The sequence below is a fragment of the Dendroctonus ponderosae genome, unplaced genomic scaffold (assembly GCF_020466585.1).
Source record: "Dendroctonus ponderosae isolate FM_Combo_2020 unplaced genomic scaffold, Dpon_F_20191213v2 Dpon_F_20191213_7, whole genome shotgun sequence".
Lineage (NCBI taxonomy): Eukaryota > Metazoa > Arthropoda > Insecta > Coleoptera > Curculionidae > Dendroctonus > Dendroctonus ponderosae.
In genome coordinates this window covers 6085364-6106413 of record NW_026018916.1, presented here as the reverse complement: position 1 = coordinate 6106413, position 21050 = coordinate 6085364, and the positions used below count along the sequence as shown (strand labels likewise).

Here is a 21050-nt window from a genome sequence, read left to right as displayed (position 1 = left end):
CCAAAGTAGCCCAGGCATGAGAAAGCCTGAATAACTGTATGCAGCATTATTTGAAATTAAATTAAAAGTATATGAGTTCCAAACAACTCACATTAGAAGTCACTTTAGTGGATGAAATATTGAGTTAAAACTGAACAAGTGTTTGCTGAGAATATCCATTACAAACCTATAAATTTAATGTTACATTGATTAATTTTTATGAAGATTACGAAGCAATTACACCTACTCACTCCCTGGGTGCATCAAAGAAATGTTAACAAGAATCTCTGACAGAAACACTCAAAACAAAGCAAACAACACACAAACCCAGTGCCACGATGGAGAAAAAGGTAAAAAAACTTACTGAAACCTACTTATTCTTACTCCTTCTCACTTCAATAACTCCCCCCTAAAAATACTATATAAATCCCGAACCTACTTTCCTTCTAGAAATAACATCTGAAACATCTTGATCCGGATACCCTGTCTTTACACCAAAAAGCTGAAGGCAAATTTTTTAACTGAAATAAATTTATGTAAGACGCAAATCGATATAGAAATTGATATAGGCGGTGTTTCCCAAATCGCGATTCAGTTTTTGCAAAAATATATCGCTCGGTAGCCAGAGGTTCTTCCGGAAAAAAAGCTAATTTTCAATAACTGTTTGCATATTATTATAAATCCACATGAATAAAAATCTTATGGTTCGTGTGGATGTGCTGCAAGGCAAACTGTTTGCCACGCCAATGCGTTCCATTTACTCAAAGACAAATCTAATAACTTAAATGACATTATGTAAAAGGCTGTTTAATATGCAAGCCAATATAGCTCAGTAATCCGTCTTTGTAATTAAATACGGTACCGATGTAAATTTTAATATTTTGCAAACGAATTTGAAAAATTTCATTTCGACATTAAGCTTCTAATTTCAAAAAATGGCTATTTTGCGGTTTAAGCTCCCCGCCTCGCATAATGGCGAGACAACCCTTTTTTTCTTCGCGAAACAATTAGTATTTTTAATATCATTTAAATCAGTTTTATGTAAATTGCCCGCTTCTCTACAGGACACATTTTTTTGTCGTTTGGGCCTTCATGAATATCATTAGCGTACACTTCAATACCGTAACGACATTCAAATTCCAATGCCAATAATAAATCGTATTAATGCACGGTTCCAGATGTATTATTTATTAATGACTAAATCTGGAAGCGCATTTGTGTCTGGAACAGTGACTGGCAACATTGCAATTTACGTCCCATCTTGGATGTTTATGAGATCTGCAACTGACTGATGCGCGGCTCTGATTTAACCAGCACATGAATAAGTACATATTATTACGTTAAGGTGTGTATGATTCGGAATTGACTTCATTCTTCTGAAGGACTATTTACGAAAAACAAAATCGGAAATGAGGCAACAGTGTAACTTTTGCACCTAGATGAAAAATATATAACCCTTGACTTTGGGAAACATTTGCTTTCAGCCATTTTCAGCATATGTCGCCCAAACTTTTCTATAATTCTTCTAAATTCTGGTCTATCCAAAATCACTTCGGAGGTTAAGCAGATGATTAGAATCTTTCTAAAATTTTAAACAAAAAAAAATTATTTTAACACAGACAAAAAATAATTTGAGGGCGGATGAAGCAAAACTTTTAATTTTTTATGAAATGAATATCTGCTGAAGTGTGAAGTAATCGAATAAAAAATGGTATCGGTATGTTAAAATGGTATATAACTGTTACCAACAAAGTTGTAGTTGCATTTCCACGTAAATCCGTTCCCATTTTGCAATTAATTAAATCTGCACGACAATTTTTATGGATTTTGGTCCTTCGCGCCGGATGCCATTGACTAACTAAACCCAGAAGCTACGTAACATCGGTCTGTTCAATTATCCCTAGCAATTAAATCAGCAAAACAATGTTCTGCTCACAAACTGAATCACGTGAAATTATTTAGCATTCAATCGAAATAATTTTTTTATTAGCGCAAAGAAGATACGACGTGAATAAACGATTGGGAGCAATGGGAAGTACAAAAAACTGCAGACAAACCATAAACAAACTCCTTAACAGCACACAGCAGACGCAGGAATGGCAAAAGTAATGAACACGTTTAAATCAAGCTGCTGGCGTATAAACCACAATACTCTGTAACCAATTATATTGATTCTGTTAACAATGTTTTTAATGTTTCCTAACTCCCTAAAGCTAAATAGGGTTCATTCGATATCAGCAGGTTGATTGTTAACGTCCCACGTAACGAAACCGTATCCATTCTTAGGAGTTAAATATAAGTAAATATGGTTTTTATTGCAAACTACTTTGCAAATCGTTACGCACATTAATTGGGTGCATACAAAGAAACCGGTAGGTGGATAAGAACTAGGAAGCTAAATTGAAGAAAAGCAGATTTTTTAATTCATACTACCGAAAAGCTTAACATGAGAAAATAAAATAAGTCTTGGTTTGTTTGAAGCATAATTTGTGTATGTCCATTTCTGATAAAAACTCGTTGAAAATGTGTTGTTGCTGTTTTAGGTCAGTTGCCCAGTTGGCCATTCTTTGCTGCTTTACATGTTTAAAGCTTTTCTGGATCAATTACTCTTTCTTCAACATTTGATAATTTCCTTTTTGCTCTATTAGATTTTATTTTCCTCCCAAGCAGTTTCATTTTTGCAAATTTGTAACCTTCAGATCAAGAAGCAATTATTCCCAGTCCCGCTATTAACGATTGAAGTTGATAGTTTGATACTCATTCTCATTTTCCGATATTTCTCGCCAAAACCGATTCTCATTATCGTCGGGCCCTTAAGGATTCGACTGTGCCGGTATTAAAGGAATAACGGACTAAATTCGGCACTGCTGCCGAAATCAGCATAATAAAACATCGAAAATTCCATAATTTTGAATAACAATAATTACAAAGGAGCGATAATTGCCGAGATAGGCCGCGTACCGCCTTAATGTATTCCGGGCCTAATTTAAACTTCTATTTGACTTCTGCATAACAGACAATCGAAGAAATTACTGTTACTTTGGGCGAGGCGTTTTAATTCGACTTACAGTTTCAAACTAATTGAAACAAAAATAATTGCAGCAAGATTAAGTGCATCAGTAAAGCGAGCAATCGACAAAATAAATTAAAAATTTGACCATTTTAAATGGATTAATTTGAATTTGAACCATTTGAAATGGAAAAATAAATTGAGACATACAATATACATGAATACATTCAATAGACAAATCAATTTTAAGATAAATAAGTAAAGGAAATGCCAAAATGAAAAAGTATTTATTGTTACAAAGCATTCAACTTCAAAAAAATGTATATGGGTTGAAATGAACGAATTGGCCCTCTTAAGTCGAAGTTCTTAATTGCGCTTAATTGACTAATCGCTATTCAAGTTCGAGGAAAAAAGTTTCCTTACCGAGCACGAAAGGGTGCGTTTGTTTAATGCAAATTAGGGGCACAATAGAGACAAAAACAATTTTGGGCATAATTGCGCGTTTAAAATAACCAATACAGACGTTGGGTTTTAGGTTTTATTGGAATATTCTGAGATAGTTATTTGGTAAATGAATAATGATTTGTCGCTAAAAACAACAGACTAGATGTGGAGTTCTAATTATCGATTATAATTGGATTAGTTGTTCGTTCAGTCGCAGTTCGAAACAATAATTTGATTTAAAAAACACGAATCCGACTGAAAAACTCCAAAACGTGAAATTAAAAATAAAAATTTTACAATATTCAATTTTTATAACTCCGGTAAAATACAATTTAATATCGGAATTTCTCCCAAATGCCTCGTTTTTTATTAATGGAATAATTAAAGAGATTTACTTTTTTCGAATAAAAATTAATGGATTTTACATGCAAAATATAAAAAACTCGCTCTGCAATAATGCTCATATATGCGCGTCCGCTTTTTTTTTTATTTTGCATATAGAATAAACTGCCTAAAATATTAATTAAGGTTTTATTCGGATTGCGACCGCCCCCCGAATGCCGTTTTTTGATTGGTCACTCTAATATTGATAGAAAAATTCTATTCATTAAAGAATTTTACATTAACGAGTGAAACGGAAATATACGGGGATTTCTCATTAAAAAATGTATCGCCCAATATGCAACGAGCGCCCGGATTGGCTGACCAAAACGCACGTTCAATTATCCTAAACCCTATTATCCATTTAAGATTATTTATGTTATAGATTACAACAAGGACACATACAAGATAATTTCAGATAAATACATCAACGTCTTGAAGTTAATTTTTCTGACAAACTTAAAGGTAATGCCTTTATTTTGAACGTTCCTCACACACACTTGTCTAGATTGAAAACTTCAAGAAGAAAATGAGCCATAAAAACATAAAAGAAGACATCAGTAAGAAAATACTGATGTAGAGGTACCACGCACAATTTATACAACACTTCTTTTGCATCAGAAATCTATTAAACTTCTGTTTAAGTGCTCAAAATAATTCAGCTTTCCATAAAAGTTGATGAATTTTGTTAGTTTGTATTTTCCCAACTGCGCAGGAATATGATGCAATTGTGAGAATCGGTTCATATTGGGAAATAGACTGGCACTAACAACGTAGACACTTGAAGGTATAGTAAAAACTACAAAATCGACAGAAGAAAGAATGCTAGAACATGCCAAATTTCCCACGAAAAAAAGCAAATAGTCAGTGGTAAATTAAAGAGGAAAACGAACACAATATGCATAGTAAACTAAACAGTGCTGTGAAAAACAAATTACCTAGTTCTTGAAGCAGGATTGGATTATTCATTAAGCAGATTTAATGCAGTTTGTAATGGGCAATTTTAATGGTGACCATCTTAAGCTGCCTACACTTTTAAATATTAAAATTGAAAATACTCGTTTTCCTACTAGACAGGGGAAATAAATCACGTTTTATGACTGCCGGCATCTAAATGGCATTTGAATTTTTTGCAATTTTCGAGTACCTTAAACTATTAATTACAGCTTTAGAAATATGTACAGACATTTTAGCATACCGTTCTGTTCATATAAATGTAAATTGTCTTAGGCGCAAGTTTCAACGTGATCAGTTTAGTAGAGGAATTGCTGGCTGTTGCTAAAATTTCAATAAATTAGTGCGTCAAATAAGTACTAACAATTTCGTTCAGAGAGGTTACAAACGCAGTTTTTCTTAATCCCGAATAATAAAAAACAATTTTGTTGTTTCATGTTTTCAACAAAGTTCTTTTAATAGGTAATACGGTAGCTAAACTCAATAAAGATTTGTCTTGTAAAACAGGATTTTAGAAAAAATAATAAATCAGTAGCAAATTAATTAACTAAACAAAGGTAAATAATATGAAAAATCCCTTTAAAGTAACGGAAAAAACAAAATAATCTAAAGATCAACAGCATAAAGTAGTATTTGATAAATAAGTGCTATTTTCTGAAACATGAATATTATTTACGAGGAAACCAAGAACGCAGATTGTTATAGTCAAGTATTTGATCTCTAGCTAACCGACTGATATTCTTGATAGTCTGCAATATTGCTGCGCCTTTAGTTGTCATAATAACTTAGTCAGCTCTTAATGAAATACAAATTAAATTCAATATAAAATAAAATGTTATTTAAATTAAACCAACACTTCCTTCGGCACGTTTAAAATATTATTCGCTGCTAGTCCATGTGCAATTCAATGACGAATTTCCCCAGGTAACGTACATTATGTAAAAAGTCAGCAATTTTAATTGCCCACAATGTGGTAATAACGATTAATTTGCAGAAACAATGATTAACATATTTAATCAGAACGCATTAAAAGGTGCATTTTACGGTGTTTTTTTGTGTTCAGGCCAAGAAGAAATTCTTGTTCGCGCAGTAAATTTCTTTGCCAATTCTAATGCATAGTTCATGTAGTTATTCGACGCCGCACCCATTTCAAGTGCTAATTGTATTTATAATATCCGTTAATCAAGTGAAAAATTATAATCATTTAATTGCCTAAGGTATGGCTAATGATATTTTGGTTATTAGACGTATTCATGGTTCGCATTTTCTACAAGGACATTAGGTATGCAATTATGATTATAGAAAAAAAGTGACTTATTAATCAATAGGTGAACACGAACCAAAAATAGTCACTTACTGATTAAAAAAAACTGCGAAATATCACGGGAGACATTAGTGAGTCCTTAATGGGATGGGAGATGGAAAATGAAGAGCCAACCGGAATTGGATGGAAATATGATTACGCGGAATCGCATCGAAAAAGTCCCTCGCTGACCGAGAGCAGCAACAGCAGAAAAACAGAGGGAATTTGACTGTGGAAAATAATAAAAATTGGACGATGGACTTTGAATTATGTAGCAATGCGAGACTGGCTGCCTTTTCACCATTGGTAGCTAATAGAACTAACATTCAAACCAAAAATTCAATGTTGTTAAATTTTTTTCATGGACAACTCTAAGACATATCAGATCGTTATTATTTACAAATGGATCTAAAAATATCGTCTTTCACGGTGATTAAATTTAACTACACTGATTAAATTTAAGGATAGAGTGAAGTAGAAGAAGAATATGTAATTCTAAACCTTTTCGACAGTAGTCCAAAATTCTGTATGCAATTGAATGAAAAAATACAGCCTAAAATATGGTTCTTATTATGTGTTTTTCATGGCTCCTTCGAAGAGCTTTTGAATAATCCTGTCTAGTTTTAGCTGGATTTACCGTTATTTAGTTTTTTTTTGTTACAGAAGAGAGTCAATTTTTAGAATAGAAAATCTATTTTTTACTACAAAATCTGGTTGTTCGCGATTTTAAGCTTGAATGGGATTGAGTTTTTTCCAAATATTCTTCAACTTGAAATTTCCTAGTTGTCCTGTTTTGAAAGTACTTTTATTAAAGTTTTCTCATGTTTATAGTTTTCGTGATATAACTGTCAAGCGATAGATCTATTTGCTGATTGCTAATAAAAAAATCGGTCACGTTTCATCGCTTTTGTTAATTGATCTATGCAGACTGACCAAGCCAAATGAAGAAAATATCTGTGAAGATCAGACATTTTTCCTTAGAATTGGAAAACTAGATTTCATTGCAGCCCAACTTGAAGAACCAAACGTTCATTTTTAAACGCGGGTTCTAAATTGTTCTTTTTTTCTTGGGTTCTTGTGTCAAACTGTCTTAAAGTTCAACATTTCAAGCAGCTGTGGAACTAGGAGGAGCAGCAGCTGAAGCTCATCTGCAGAGATAAAAGCGATTTCTATTAAAATAATTACTGAAATTCGGGGTTTTCGAAGAGTTTGTATCGGGGTCTTACAATCTGATGGCAAAATTATTTGATGTAACGAAACAAATTTTGAATTTGAAGAATGCATAACTAAGACAATAAAATCCATATTTGGATGGGAAAAGATAATCACTAAAATCGCGCAGGTGAAGCTTGCTGTTAAATATCGTCACTATTTATAAAAGAAGCAACTTAATAAAACCTACAAAAAAGTTGCTTCTGAGTAAAAAAATAATTATTCTGATTTCTCCCTACCTACCACAGTCCAGGGTCCAGGTTACGAATATAAGTGGTTTATGCAAAAAAAAAAATTTTTCAATGGAATGGCATACAAAAACTTAATTTATTAATTCGCCATAAATGGTTGGTGGAAATTGTTCCTGTTTCCAGCACATTCAACATAGAGCGGAGAAATTCGCGGCTGCTTATCATACATATGCAACGGTAGAACGTATCTCCGCCAGTGGACGGCCTGCATATGAGGGTGGGCTGTAGGGCTGTAGAGGTGCCTGGAACGGGCGACGGTCCATAATTTATTTGCGAAATAAAAACGGCCGAAGCAGGGGCTAATTATTCAAACGCGGCCTGAATTTCCTGATAGCTCGCACGGGAATTGATGGAACAACGGTCCGAATTGAAAAAAACGACGAATTTCTGAATATTAATACTAAATAAACAATGCTGTGTCTTTCGCAATATTTTTCCCTCTGTTTTCTACTTCAATTTTTAAAAATCATCTAAACTGCATACGAAAGTATTAAATTCACGTTGCTAAATTGTAATATTCTGAAACTGCAATTTATGCGTTCTTTGAGACTCTGGAACTAAGAATTTCCCAAATATGATTTCCAGCTTTTAGCTTACTAAAACTGAAAAGTTCAAAAATTCAAAACACTTATGCATTTTTCACAAAGTGGTTTAAATATCATAATACGTATAATTCCAAATCAAAATTAATTCCTGGGTTTCAGTCATTTATTGTCTCTATTTATCAATTAAAATACGTTTGGGTGTATTTTTCCACCATCATCAGTTTCATACAGAAATGTATGCCAAGGCTTAAAGCAGCAACAACGCTACACATAAAAACTGATGATGGTGGAAAAATACACCGAAACGTATTTTAATTGATAAATAGACAATAAATGACTGAAACCCAGGAATTAATTTTGATTTGGACTTGAAACACAGTCAGGAAAGTATATACAATACGTATAATGTCATGCGTTTAATGATCATGCGCGTCTATACAAACCGTTCAGTATACCCGATCACTCTAAAGACTTGAAATTATTTTATAAATTAATTAATTGTAAAAATGAAAATATAACACACAATACATACATGCAAATCGAAACGGGGAATGTTGTTGACCAAGAAGTTGATGGGGCCTTAAAATTCTAATAAGGGCCTTAAAATTCGTAGAACCATATTTTTATGAAAATCTGTTAATGAAAGAATGCAAAGGCAAACCATAAAAAATTAATGTAAAAATTATTACGAAATATTTCGCAAATTAAATAAATTATTTCAAAAAATATTTCGAGGAAATTTCAGCGCAAACCATCGCAAACACTCAACTATTCTACATTAAGCGTATCTTTGCCCTAATTTAACCGGCTTAGTTCCCAGACTTTAGGAATCTGCACTTGAACAGCTCTATTGTCTCCTCACTTAATACTGAGAAAATTTCTCAGTCTTAACTATTTGAATCAACAAAACTGGTGAGCTTTTCGGGCGTTTGGGCAGTCGTGGAAATCAATTTTTTCCAGCTCTGAAGATATAAACCACTCGTGCCTGCAAATGTCAGGAAGAAATTGTTTGCCACTATTCCCTAATCGCCCGAAAATCTTCTTCTTCTTCATCTTGTGCCTTCTGCTTAGCCGCACGTTGGCGATTGTCTGTACTCTTCAAACAATGTGCAGAGTGCCGTTCTCGGCTCTTCGAAATATGGTGCTAAAATCAGCTAAATTACCAACAATTTTTCTTCTCCAGTCTTCAAACTAAAGAGAAAATTTTCTATTGTCAGTATGCACGAGCAATTAGAGCGGCAGCGAAAAAAAATAACCAGAAGCTTTTGTCAAATACCGAAATGAACAAACGGAATGATTTTTATTGGGAATTTTTACGGGGGTAATTGAAGTTTGGCAATTTCGGAGAGACCGCACTTTAAATGAAACATCGAGTGCGCCTTTTTCCCGCAAAAACGCATTAAAATCGGACAAAATGTAAATGAAAATTCAACCGCAGAAACGAATGGCCAAGTCAAATCATCAAGCACAATAAAAACTCTTCCGTCGACTATCTGTGCTGTTTTTCACATTTTTTTTGTCAACTGCATCGATGATAAACATTTTGCAGTTGAAAAACCGATTATCTGATAGGCTTATGAGTGATGAAGAATTGAAAAAAACACCCAATATTTTGCATTATTCTACCACTGTTTGTACTACGTGTAACATGTAAATGCTAATGTTCTTCATTCTGTCATTCCCGATAAGGAAAAACGCGTTTGTTAAAAAAAACAATAATTAATAAACTAATGAATTTTTCTATAGTTCCAGATCACTGGCTACGGTAGGGAAAACATTTCGACATCATGCCTCCTCATGAAAAAATCCAGATGAATGACCGTACAATATTTCACTTTGCTAGTTGAATATTTACTCTAATATACGTTAATGTAGGTTCAATAAAATGCAAGTAATCGAAAAACAGTGGTTATTAATAATCATTGCATCGATTAAATAGATTTTCTTCTCGTTTTAGTTTATATGCATTCAAATTAACAATAATTATACTAATTTCAAAACAGAAAAAACTAGATCGGTGTGTCTTATGTGAAACACAAACAGCATTTGATTAGGTATAATTAATAATACTCCGCAACATTAGCTCGCGTTTTAGCCTGGAACGTTTTATTGCGAAACCAAATACCACGGAGAAGGCAATAAGTTGCCTTCAAAGTATTAAGAAATTATGGGCAAAAATTACAAGTTACATTAAACATCAATTATTACGTACTGCTATTCTGCAGGTAAATTACATCAAACTAGTAAACTGATTTGATTAATTATTGTCTAGCAACAGAAGCGAAGCTCTAAAATATCGCTAAATGTATAGTAACTCGATTTTGAAAAATTCCAAAAAATCCTCGGTTTAATCAAAATGACTGCATAATGTAATTATTCAAATTCAAAAATTACGACGCAGCAAATTGAAAATTTGCTAAAACTCCTTTATTAAATACGTGGGCTCAAATGCAATTTTGAGTCGAATCACGAAGGTGGGGCAACAGTGCATAACTCAACGACCCAATAAATCTAAAAATATGAGAAAACAATATTTCTTCAAAGCGGATCATTAATATAAAGCGGTAAGTATAGCTTATCTTCGACTCAGCTCCATTTCAGGAGTTCCCTTAATTAATAATTAAAAAGTTGCCCGTGCATGTAGCGCAAGATGGGTGGATCATAAGGTGGAATTATGTATTAACACACATTTTCATGTACAAGCGATTTTAACTAAATGTGAATTAATTACTGTTTGCAGTCCCGCTTGCAATMCATTSGTCTTGTACAATATTTTAAAAGTATCTACTAATGTATGTTAGTGTTTACTGTTATTTGGAACATTAACACTTCCCAGTTAAAATAAAAATTTCACCCAATTAATGACCSMATGCATCAGAAATTTAAACTTTTGGTCTTTGCAAACAAGTCGATTTGTCCTTTTGGATTATTTTTAWTAGTTTCTTAATTATTTCATTCATAAATGTAATAAATATTGTATTTTAAGTTCCTTCCTATCGCAGTCTAGTTCGGGATGTAAACGCYTCGCAGGTCGTCGCTTATTGTCTACAWTTAGKAACATTATTTATGTTCCTTTTTATCTTRTATTCTTTATCGTTTGAGTTCAGTCATTTCATCATAAMCCTGTAGTTGGTTTATATATACATATCGAATCAATAAATTCTTGTTTTGATATTTTCGAATTTCATTCATGTTGTGTTCTATGTTTAACATAATTTGTTTTCCTGTTCCTACGTTCTAGTTCAACCGTGGGACAGCTTCTGGTTACCTTTGGTACTTCTRGCTGTACTTTTACMCTATTTCTCATTGCTGCAGTTTCAAGTGCATTAAACTTTTTGTTCAATTTTTATATAATTTATAATCTTGGGCAGATTTTCCTGATTCTTTCACACTTCTTTCCTCATTTTCATTTGCGCTTAACTTTTCGTTACCAACACTCTGATTGTTTCTTCTTGTTTATGTTTCTTTCAGTATAAATTGTTCATCTGATTCCTAATCTTTTTTTTGAGAAGCTTTTAAGGTTCTTATATTCGAGCATGCTTGCTTTCAGCCGCTTTATTTTTATTCTTAATAATTGTTGTTATTTTACCATAAACTGCCGTTTTGATTGTGGATTTTTTTATCTAATTTGTTCTTTTGTATTGAATCAATTATTCGAGGTTACTATTTCCACTGTAAGTTCTTTAAAATGTTATCTGTAACATTTTGCGATTGTTTTTTCTTTAGTTCGCATACTTCCACTTTTGCCTGCATTTTGTTCCTTGCCTGTTATCCTTCCCACATGTTTTAATTAAAGACAGAATTTTCTTACCTTTGCTACTTCCACCTGTTTGCTGCTGCTCCAAGTGTCTTCGATGGTTTTTTATTTTTATATAATTCATGGTTTTGGACATTTTTACCTTATTCTTTAAGGCTTCGTTCCTATGTTTATTTGCGTTTAAGCTTCCGTGAGTGACCATCACTCTCTCTGTTTCTTCTTGCTTATGTTCCTGCATACATAATGTTTCCTTCAGTAGTTTCAAAAATTCTTTTAGTGACTATTATTCCCAATCTATGTAGAATGGATATTTCCCTGTGAAGCTTTTAACGTCCCTCCTTCTTCTATTCCAATATGAACATTTACTTTCTTTCGCCTTGCCTTTATTCTTTTTCTGGTCCATTTGATTTACCGAGTTTGCCTTCACTTTTCGCCTCTACAAATATTTTCAGAACAACTATTTAAAATGAGAATTTATACTAAAAGTTACGGTTTCTCATGTTTTTAGTACGTTCATGGATACAGTTAAACTTTCTTAAAGAGTTCAACTTGACTAACTCCTACAGTTAGAGCTTATCCCATTAAGTTCTAAACACACTAATACTATATCTCACTAGATTCTCTGAGCGATAATCATAAATTGCAATCAAGATTAATCGCGATATGCCCATTAGTCTCAAGCATTAATAGCCAATTTGAAAATCTAGAAAATAGTCACTTGTTTGAATCTTTGATAGCTTATTCACCAGCGTAAACAGATACAGAGATGTGAAGGAATTTCATTATTCAATGACTGAAAATGATGCGATACGCCTTGCAAAGATATGTAATTATTGGAAAATTAGAAATAATTCAAATACAAATAGTTTTAAACTTCTTCAAGTTTTTCACAGGCTTAATTTGTGAGTGAAAAACATTGAAAGATAAATTTGCGTCCAATTCCAAAAAAAAAATAGGACAATATAGCAACCGAGTAACAAAACTAATAAATTAGAGGACAAATATCATGGTCAGTCATAAATGGTTCAAAACCATTAAGCCTACACCCCTCGCAGCCTTATCAAAAACCGATAAATACATAAGATAATCTAATAAATAGTTGAAGTAGACCCAATAAACTGGCGTGAGAAAAAAAAGCGAAACCGTTAAAAAGTTTGATGTTTATATGGGGATAATTAAAGTAATAACTTTCAGAACGAGCTCGGTTTAATTTCTATTGCTGATCGGATAATTGAATTTAGACCCATTTATACGCACCGCGCAGAGTTGGGAATATATTAGTATCATTACGATTATAAAAAAATATATTAAGAGTTTTGGGATTTGATCGTTAATTTTCTGAGCTCAATGGTTAAGAAACAAACACGATTTAAAACCTTGTTTCCTTGTCTAGTTTTGTATGTAATTATTTGATCTTAAAAGGGTGGCTTTTGTTTCTTTGTTGTCGTTCTAACTAGTGTTTAGTTTATTTTTTCATTGACTTTAAAATTTTTTAAACGCAAAAATGTACGCGCTTGTTAATGCTGATTTTCCATCAGATTCTTCAGTGGGCAATTTATCGTTGCTTGAGTAAAAGGTGACCACAGTTATAATTAACAAATTTTTAAAGTTTAAAAGTTTAATTTCTATTCATTAATTTCAAGGATTCTAATAACAATCGCGATGTTTCGCTTTTATTATCCTACCATAAATGGTGGAACCTTCATCAAAATTTAGTTAGAAATTATGCACAAAATAAATTTAAAAATTCTAAGGCCATGTATGTAATTAAAAAATACATAATCAAACCATAACGACGCTGAGTAAATTTCCATCAAAACCAACAACAAAACGCTAAAATAAAGTTAACTGGCAAAATCTCCATGCTCTTGATATTTCTGGGACAACTTACGGCTTGGAAAATCGGGGTATCTTGTGCGAAACATGAACTGAAAGTGTCACAAAGCTAACGATTTAGTGCACCTGGACACGGTAATGAAAAATTATGATTATTGCCTTTTAATTTAAATAGAGGAAATAGACGAATAATAATTAATCTCTGTTGAGGAGGATTAATATAAACATGGACATGATCATTGTAGGACATCACATGTGGTGAAACCGAAGAGCATGAATTCGAGCAACTAAAAATAAAACAAAAATCTAGCTAGAGAAAATTTAAATTAAAAAACCATACAAACAATAAAAGAAACATGTCGCTGTTGATGTTTTGTTGGCTGGCACCTTCTCAGGTGATGGAAGAAGCACCAAGGGTCTTACCTTCTGAAGTTGTATGTAAAATGTGCTGCTGCAAACAAAAATTAATACTGATAAAAAAATTATGGAATAAATTAAAACATTAATACAATATATTTGATAAGGAAACCAAGGACCAACAACAATATAACCGTCATAGATGAAACATAAATCTCAAGATCATGCAGCTGATTAATGGCTTAAGGTTCGATTTGGAATTGATCGACTGTCGCACGTTAATTATTACAGATCGACTGACATATTCAATTTAAAATTATAATTATCATCGAGTCGGATAATTAGGAAATGCGTTTCACTCGACACATAACTGTCCGATCCGGTAAAAATACATTAACGAGACGGTTTTTCGCACGTATGTTAATAACAAATCTATGTGCCCAGATTGCAATTAAATTGATACGACTTTCTACATATGCATACCCGGCATTAGGTGTGTTTGCATAACATTAAGTTCCACTTCATGTTTACAAATATATTATTTACATTGAAAAGGATTTTCTTGTAATTTCGATTAATGAAACATGCACAGCTGTATTAGGGCTTCATAAAATGTCAGTTAAAAAGAATTTTAAATTAGCAGCTGGACTTGAAATGTAAAGAAGGGATAAATTGACCTTTAACATTCAGCTAGAATGTTTAAAATTTCTGATTGCAAAAAGATTTAATATTCAAGCTTCAGTTTAAGTGGACGCAGAATATAAGAATAATGAAATTGCAAACACGTCGCGTGTGATTACATTGTTTAAATATGTAACTGGTGATTATACAGAGTGTCTCAGCTAGTTATAATAAGCAATAATACCGTAAAAAGTTTGACTTAATGTGCACTGTTTTGTTTTCGCACGATTTTAACCAGCAAGGAAAAAGAAGCTGTGGATATTAATATAGCAAAAGGTCTATAATCCCTCATGCATTTGGCAAATTTTGCCTGTAATTTTTATAACAGTTGAAGGTTTTTCTTCTGTCCAACTGAGGTACAACAAAACCAACACTTGTTTAACCATCTAAGTCTAAATCAAAACAGCTTAGTAAATGTTGTAGCTACCGAGACTGGAAATTAAAAGTCGCCCGAAGCGATTATAAACTTTCGAATTAACAAGCTTCTTTAATGACTTATGTTTACATAATATTTTGTTTAGCATAATTTAAGGTCGTTACTTTTTTCCATGGAATTCCTGCAGATTGGAATACTGCGATATTGAGCAGCCCAACAATTATCGTGTCAGAAATCTTTGATTAATACTTTGTAATTTTTGCCATAAAATCAGGTCAGTTAATAAGTATGCTAGGTAATTATTTTTTCGGTCGGCACAATCTCAGATTACCCTCAAATTATGTTACGTTCTCGTTTGACCCTTTGCTTAATTATGGGATTTCGGTGTTTTAGGAAATAAGTTATGGTTGCCGATTATCAAAATTGACGCCATTAACTCCAACCGTTCATTCATTCTGGCTAATTGTAAATTATTTTCAAGTAGACATTCTCGGTGTGTTCTCAACATTGACCCAATTTTACTAGTTTAAACTGCAATTGAAGAATATACATAGAGTCAGAAGAGTTGAGTTATGGCGATTTGTAACACGGAATCGTTCTCCTAAAAGACTTATTCGAATGTCAATTCTGGTGGAATTCACCAACTTGGAATTTTAATTTTTAAGGCTTGGGAAACCATTTTTTATTCTATTTGCTTGAGACAATGTTGTCTATTTATATCAAAAACTAAGCCATGAATTAACGTTTTTACTTTTTGCTCCGATTTGCGCTGCATAATTTTAGTTAATTTAATTAATTAATTTTAATTAATAGATTTGTTTCTATTATGTATAAATTTTTCAATTTATATATTTTTTATATATATAAATATTATAAATATAAATTTTATATATGTAATAAAAAAACTAATAAGATATGAGGAATATTTCGGCCCTTAGTTTTCGATTTATTTGCAAAAAATATTTTTTCGGCAATACTTGATTTTTTTTCAATATTTTCGAAACGGAACAGAATTTAAAAATAGTGTTTCCAGATCTTAACTTTTCATTAAATTTCACAAATTTTATCCACTTTAACAAAATGATGAAAATAGTGGTTCATATTTCGGGTTAAAGATTTAAAATTCAATCGAATAAAATTAAACTATTTAAAAATATATACATTTTTGCAAAAAACTACTGTAGAAACGTTAAAAGCCCATTGTTTGCACTCGAAATTGAAAAATTGTTCTTCCTCTTACATACCTTCCTAACCACGTTTTTCTATTTGGTTTTCACTGGCCAGAGCTTATTTTTTGTAACTTTTACTACTCCGCTTTCGCAAATGTTTTTGATTGAAAACGTTCCAAGCCATCGCCTGTGAGTTAACATTATATAGTTTTACGTAACCAAAAAAATAAAATTAAGTACCAACCAGTGTCGCAAACAAATACTTTCTGAATTTTCCTTTGCACTCACAGATAATAAACCGATTGCAAGCGAATGTCGTTCGAGCCAAATATGTGCATCAAACATTGATACTCCGCAATTAAAATAAAATATGCATTTTTATATTTATTTTACAGGTTATGACGGCCAACCAGCCGAGCAACGTAATCAAATATTGTATTGTTTCTTTGCATTTGTTGCAGCAAAATATTTGTAATAAATTATTTTTATTCAATTAAAAATGGAAAAAACGCATTTCGGCGACCGGATCCGGGGCCCGCCCTATCAATATTTAATTAAAAATTCGTTTCGCCCTCTAGGATAAAAAAAAACATTAAAATAATTTTTACCGAGCCCAAATGTTCAACAATACATGATAATTTTAAATTGAAACTGAATATCCAAATAAAAATATGCTTAAGCGTATTTATAATTGATTTTTTGTGATGCAGCGGACGAGCGATTTTTTCCACGAACGTAAAAAAATAATAAAATTTGCGTTTTCCGAATATATATTCATAAAAAAAAATAAAAATACATTGTATCGAGATTAAAAACCATTCGTTTTATGTATTTTTTATCAAAGCCGCATTCATTTGCAATAACGCTATAAAAAGCTTAGTACTCCAATCGAAGTTGATATTTCAATAGTGTCATATTCAATTGCATTTCTTCAGTTCAGTTTAAATGTCTCTCAAGGCAAAATCTTGCAACCCTGAATGTCTATTAGAAATACTAAGCTAAGTCCTCATCAGTAGTAGGTTTGAGAAATATTGACTAAAATCATTCTCAAACCAAAAAAAATATCAAACCAAAGAAAAAAGTGTTGAATAATAAAGCTTAGAAACATATCTTCATCTAGTAGTAACCCAAGTGAGATGTCCCAAAGCTTTACAAAAACTCCAAACTCTATCCAACGATTCATTTCTCTCCAATCATCCAGGACTATCAATGCAAAAAATGCAATTACAAATAAAATGCGCCCACTACAAAAAAAATAACGGAAAAACGCATCAGAAAATAAAAAAACGAGCGCGCTTAATTTCGATATGCATCATTTTTATATAAAAAATGTCTGCAGCGAAAATAAATATTCATCTGTAAATAATGTATATATGGGCCCGGGAAAGTCATAACTACATATAACAATAAATCTGTACACATTAAAAATTAAAAAAAGGGAAAAAACCAATCGGCATTAACCAATAGGTCCCCGCTGCTGCATCGGGCTAGGGGGTGGTTGACGATCGGAATGAAAAAATATGGGAAAAAAGGGCAAATTAGTCAGAGGTGTGATGCCACTTTTCGTTGTCGATACAAACTATTATTTTATTATGAAATAAACCAGATGTTTCTTGATAAGGTAATTAGCTACAGCGACTAACTGGATTGACGATATATATTTGAAATATATGTTTGAACTAGTCTTCGGATCTTCTTGGGGAAGATATTTTTTAAGTAAATTTTGTAACCAAAAACGGATTTTTATTGATTATCGCTTCAACTACCAAAAAGTTGCCAAGTTGGAAAGCTTGTAAGTAATTTAAATGGACAAAACCAGGCTTGAACAAGGAATGAAAAAAAACCGATCAAGCAGCTATCAAAACTATTTTTAAAAGGTGCAAATAGACCAATATGTGGCTAATAATGAAAAACAACGTTTGTTCTTAGAACGATTTATACCCTCGCACTAAGACGACCAGTGTCCAGTAAACCGTTGATGCACCACCCCTCGGGCAGTCCAAACAAAAATTTTTAAATCCGATATATCGGCGTAGTCTGTCCGTTTTCTATGGGCCCGTCTCTTTTCAATCACTAATCTACAGCGTGCATTGCCTTATTGATTCAACGACGTACCTTTTTATACTTTTTACCGTTGAAAAACAATGTTTTTCCCCGATTTTTCGACGTACGAATCATTTTCGAGATAATGCATAGAACAAATGAAGGTTTTTCGAAGGATTAGAATTTCTGCTGTATTGTTCGATGCAATTTACCGAATTTTACCGATTGCTAGTCGAATTTAGCGAATAGCACTGATCAAGCAAAAAAGCGGAAAATACTGCTCAGCATTCTACAAATGTCTTTGAAACAAAATCCGTTTTTATTTTGGAAATATATATGGTGTCTCGTAAGAGTAACACTTTTCAAATTAAATTTTCCTCCATTGGGTTCTGGGTCAAAACTACTTCCTCACTCAATCGAATTTTCAATTCTCTATCATACGATGCCAAACGAATTCTGTGGCTCAGATGGTTCTTGATAGAGTCGATTTTGCAACTCAAAAAAAAAAACAAATCAAGATTGTTTTGAAAAAATTGCCAACATTTCCTTAGAGCCCTTAGGAGGGCGACTATAAACTTGGCATTTGTGCACATAATGATTGCATTAAGTAAACTTAAAATGTCCGGTGTACAAAAATGTACGCAATACTCTCTGAAACATTTGGCTGTTGCTGAAATTTCGACTAACCCTGTATAATGCAGATAACTATTAATCTTTCAAAATATTACATTTTCACTTATTATAGTTATATTAGTTTAAAACGTTTTTAAGAAATGGCTTATTTCAAAACAATTTGCAGAAGAAATTAATATCAAATATCCCACTGTGTGGGGTTTTATTTGAGCCGATATTTCTGATGTGTCGATACCAATTCTTTTAAATTAGGAAGTTTTCCGCCTTGCCTGTGATATATGCATGTGCTTAGAACAAGTTGCCATCGACATCTAAAGAGCGCAAAAACATTCTTGCACTCGGCGACGAAATCCGTTCTTCCTGAAGGCGAAAATGAATTGTAATTTGCCCCCTTATGCCCGAGTGCAGCCCACCAGGTCCCTCCGTTTTCCGATATCAGCTCTCGATTGATGCAGCAGTCACGTAATTAGGTAATTAAAATTGGGAGTCGCGTCGCCCCGGCCAGAAACTCAATTAGCAATTAAACGTAACATTTTCTCTAATTACCCCACTCGATCTCAGCTATAGGGCTAATTATGCCGTCAGAATTACACACTCGATGCGCGGTCGATGTGGAGGAAATTGTAAGGTCTTCAACAAACACTCCATCCAGCAGCGGCTCATTATATCCGCAAACGCATTCGAAACGGGAAATATTGCATTCTGCAGTTGCTACCAATTCCATGGGCCGAACAGTTTCGAGGGAAGAAAATTCTGTTTGCTTCAGCTATTGCAGCTCGAATGGTTAAACAATACCGTCACGATTCCTACAATTAATATCCAATATTCGGGGCATCACGTAATGTCGTCAAGGGCCGGAGGGGGCAAGGGGACCAGGAGATTCCCCAACACACAGTTCGATGTTTCGGCAAGGGCTGTATGCTAAACATCCCCGCATTACAGCCTTGCATAAATTCATTTCATTACGACGCCGGGGCCAAATATTGCCGCGCGCGGCATTCTCTCGACTCATGCATATGAATGAATTCATTATATTAAAGCCTTTTCAATGTATAATTTACTTTTGCGTGAGTCACTTCTGTCTCTGTCTTGCTTATTAGGGAAATATTATAATTACGTCTTTTGAGATGATGAAGGGGTTAGTCCAGAGCACAGGGCTGGATCCGATAATCGCAATAATTCGGCAAAAATCGGTTCACTATTCTAGGCTAGCTTCAAAAATTAATAAGAGGCAAGAACCAGGTGTAAATAATTTTTGAGGTTCCAACTTGGGAAAAATAAAATTTAAACACGAAAACAGTGCAGTTTAGGGGTTAATAACAGTTTTTTGCGATTTGCGCAAATCGCAACTTTCCAAAGGAAAACGTTCATTGCGAAAGTTGTAGAGAATAAACAATCTGAAACTGTTGTACCCTATTTAACACTTTTTGACATAAACTCCAATTATCGCTTAAAATAGCAAAAAAAAACAAATTTTCAGAATTTATTTGCTCGCCTAATTTAATTTGCCTGAAGACCTGCAAAATTATTTATTTTTTCGTGTTGAATAAGCATGATTTTTCGTAGTGCAGAGTACAACTAGTTTTCGAGTTATGTACATTTTTCGAAAATACTACCCTTTCCTTCCACGAACATTGTCTTAATATTTTATTCCAAATCAATTTCATTTCTGGGTTTCAGTCATGTATTGTTTCTATTTATCAATCAAAATACGTTTCGGTATATTTTTCCACCATCATCAGTTTTTATTAATACTCCAAATGCATGCCAATTCTTAAAGCAGCAACAACGTTGATGATGGTGGAAAAATACACCGAAACGTATTTTGATTGATAAATAGAAACAATAAATGACACCCAGGAATGAATTTGATTTGGAATTAAAACACAGTCAGGAAAGTATATACAATTAATATTTTAAGTATTTCGAAGGTCTATAAGTGGTCAGAGTGGTGGTTTAAGTGATCAGATGGAAGAGTGGATTTCAAATCCACTCCTCTAACCACTTATCAGAATAAAGAAAATCGAAGATCATGAAAATATTGAACAACTCATGATTCAAAGAGACTTTTCAGTTTTTCGCATTTTTCAGCGGTTTAACGATAAATAATAGTAGTTTT

The 21050-nt window shown here is 33.0% G+C and overlaps 1 protein-coding gene and 1 long non-coding RNA gene across 6 annotated transcripts in view; one reads left to right on the top strand and one right to left on the bottom strand.

The window, feature by feature from the left end:
* The first annotated feature begins 209 nt into the window (after positions 1-209).
* On the top strand, positions 210-2163 carry LOC125505091. The gene is made up of 2 exons (XR_007281910.1): positions 210-329; positions 1970-2163. It is a non-coding gene; the product is annotated as an uncharacterized LOC125505091 (long non-coding RNA).
* Positions 2164-7119: 4956 nt separating this feature from the next.
* LOC109539670 (centromere protein S) overlaps positions 7120-21050 on the bottom strand; it is a 22270-nt gene continuing 8339 nt past the window's right edge. For 2 of the 5 annotated variants that reach the window (XR_007281909.1, XM_019907551.2), the window contains one exon: positions 13980-14123. The gene's annotated coding sequence lies outside the window, so the exon portion shown is untranslated. Of the gene's footprint in view, positions 7220-7593; positions 7777-13979; positions 14124-21050 lie in introns of those variants that run through there. The other 3 variants (XM_048668096.1, XM_019907552.2, XM_048668095.1) reach the window with 3 other exon arrangements.